The sequence below is a fragment of the Hyla sarda genome, chromosome 4 (assembly GCF_029499605.1).
Source record: "Hyla sarda isolate aHylSar1 chromosome 4, aHylSar1.hap1, whole genome shotgun sequence".
NCBI classification, from domain to species: Eukaryota; Metazoa; Chordata; class Amphibia; order Anura; family Hylidae; genus Hyla; species Hyla sarda.
In genome coordinates this window covers 353,142,453-353,146,480 of record NC_079192.1, presented here as the reverse complement: position 1 = coordinate 353,146,480, position 4,028 = coordinate 353,142,453, and positions in this window count along the sequence as shown.

Genomic DNA, 4,028 nt, shown 5'->3' with positions numbered 1-4,028 from the left:
CGGTAACAATTGAGAGTTCATCAAAATCCACTTCTCGAGACTGCAAAATATAAATGGTTTTATTGGCCAAAAATTTATATATATAATAAAAAAATAAAAAAAGAGAATATCCACAGCATACATCCAATAGGTGAAAAAAATCAAAGGTGATTTATTCCATCAAACAGAGTGTCCAGAATAACGTTTCAACCAGCTCTCCTGGTTTTATTCAAGCTCAGAGCTTGAAAAAGACCAGGATAGCTGGTTGAAACGTTGTTCTGGACACTCTGTTTGATGGAATAAATCACCTTTGATTTTTCACCTATTGGACGTGTGCTGTGGATATTCTCTTTTTGTTTAAAATGGATCCCTGACCCGGGTCTGGACCTGCGAGCACCATAACATATTTGGCCTTTTTTGGATGTGCTGTTTTTCCTACAACATATATATTATATATTACATACATACGTATATATAAGCATACTGGAGGGGATGGGGAGGAGATGGTCCGGACCGTCCATCTATGATGCAAAAACCTTACAAATTCCATTGATTGTGACACAGATCAACATAAAAAAAAAAAAAAACACACACACAGTGATGTGCAAAGGGTGACTAGAAATGGGGCTTCAGAAACTGCACTTCTGCTATATGTAATAAAAGTGCCCTGGACAATGATGATTTATCTGTAATCATTATATGGAAATAGTGTAAAAACTGTGGCAACAATAAAACTCATTATTTCACACTATATTGTAGTCTATAGAATAGGACAGTGTTTCACAACCTGGGGTGCCTCCAGCTGTTGCTAAATTACAACTCACAGCATGTTTGACTATACAGAGTAGGACAGTGTTTTACAAGCTGGGGTGCCTCCAGTTGTTGCAAAACTACAACTCCCAGCATATTGTACTATATAGTAGTAGATACAATAGGACAGTTTTTCACAACCAGGGGGTGCCTACAGCTGTTGCTAAACTAAAACTTCCAGCATGTTGGACTATATAGTAGTATGTAGAATAGGACAGTGTTTCCCAAACATGGGTGCCTCCAGCTGTTGCTAAACTACAACTCCCAGCATGTTGGAGTATATAGAATAGGACAGTGTTTTACAAGCTGGGGTGCCTTCAGCTGTTGCAAAACTCCCAGTATGCCCGAACTGACAATGGTTTTCTGGGCATGCTGGGAGTTGTAGTTTTGCAACAGCTGGAGACACCCTTGTTGGAAAACACTGGTTTGGCTATAGGCCAACTATATAACTCAACTACAACAACCAGTATGTAAAGGAACATAGCACTACTACAACCACCAGTATGTAAAGAAACATAGCTCTACTACAACCACCACTATGTAAAGTAACATAGCACGACTACAACCACCATTATGTAAAGGAACATAGCTCTACTACATCCACCAGTATGTAAAGAAACATAGCACGACTACAACCACCATTATGTAAAGGAACATAGCTCTACTACAACCACCATTATGTAAAGGAACATAGCACAACTACAACCACCAGTATGTAAAGGAACATAGCTCTACTACATCCACCAGTAGTATGTGTCGGGTGACAGGAGTCCCACATCCCTGAATATAAATATGTGTGTGTGTGTGTGTGTGTGTGTGTGTGTGTGTGTGTATATGTGTATGTGTGTATGTGTTTCCCAACCAGAGTGCTTTCAGCAGTTGCAACAGCTAGAGGCACTCTGGTTGTGAGACAATGATAAATACACATACATGCATAAATCAGTGTTTCACAACCAGGGTGACTCTAGCTGTTGCAAAACTACAACTCCCAGCATGCCCGGACAGCCTATACACCCTGGTTGGGAAACACTGATTACAGACAAATATAAAAACTTATATACAAACATAAGTGTACTTCAGGGGCGCCATGCGATGTGCAACCACCACTGCGATAAGTGCTGTATCAAGCCTGAATATAAATTCCTATAGATCACCTGGGTGATCGGAAAAAAAAAAAAAAAAACAATTTCCCATATATCACAAAGCTTTATTATTAATTATGAATTATTAACATTATGTGTGTTAATGATTAATAATTAATAATAAAGCTTTGGGAGATAGATATAGGAAATTGTTTTTTTTTGGATCACCCAGGTGATCTATAGGAATTGATATTGAGCATTAACCCGCCATATATTGGTCTTTGTATGGCTGTATCAATCCTGGGCCTTGTTGGCCTAGTGACAGATACAGCACTGCACATAACATACATAAAATACTATACATATACATACACACACACACACACACACACACACTTCCATACACATGCAGTACATACACACCACACTATACACAAAGGCTAGTAAGTAACAGACATTACACACACACGTTCACACAATACATCTGCATACACCTTATACACACAATACATCTGCGTACACATTACACACACACAATACATCACATCTGCATACACATTACACACACAATACATCTGCATACACATTACACACACAATACATCACATCTGCATACACATTACACACACAATACATCTGCATACACATTACACACACAATACATCACATCTGCATACACATTACACACACAATACATCACATCTGCATACACATTACACACACAATACATCTGCATACACATTACACACACAATACATCTGCATACACATTACACACACAATACATCTGCATACACATTACACACACACACAATACATCGCATCTGCATACACATTACACACACAATACATCTGCATACACATTACACACACAATACATCTGCATACACATTACACACACAATACATCACATCTGCATACACATTACACACACAATACATCACATCTGCATACACATTACACACACAATACATCTGCATACACATTACACACACAATACATCTGCATACACATTACACACACACAATACATCGCATCTGCATACACATTACACACACAATACATCTGCATACACATTACACACACAATACATCTGCATACACATTACACACACAATACATCTGCATACACATTACACACACAATACATCTGCATACACATTACACACACAATACATCTGCATACACATTACACACAATACATCTGCATACACATTACACACACATTACATCTGCATACACATTACACACACAATACATCTGCATACACATTACACACACAATACATCACATCTGCATACACATTACACACACAATACATCACATCTGCATACACATTACACACAATACATCTGCATACACATTACACACACAATACATCACATCTGCATACACATTACACACACAATACATCTGCATACACATTACACACACAATACATCTGCATACACATTACACACACAATACATCACATCTGCATACACATTACACACACAATACATCTGATCTGCATACACATTACACACACAATACATCTGCATACACATTACACACACAATACATCTGCATACACATTACACACACAATACATCTGCATACACATTACACACACAATACATCTGATCTGCATACACATTACACACACAATACATCTGCATACACATTACACACACAATACATCTGCATACACATTACACACACAATACATCTGCATACACATTACACACACAATACATCTGATCTGCATACACATTACACACACAATACATCTGATCTGCATACACATTACACACACAATACATCTGCATACACATTAAACACACAATACATCTGCATACACATTATACACATAATACATCTGATCTGCATACACATTACACACACAATACATCTGCATACACATTACACACACAATACATCTGCATACACATTACATCTGCATACACATTACACACACAATACATCTGCATACACATTACACACACAATACATCTGCATACACATTACATCTGCATACACATTACACACACAATACATCACATTTGCATACACATTACACACACACAATACATCTGCATACACATTACATCTGCATACACATTACACACACAATACATCTGCATACACATTACACACACACAATACATCTGCATACACAT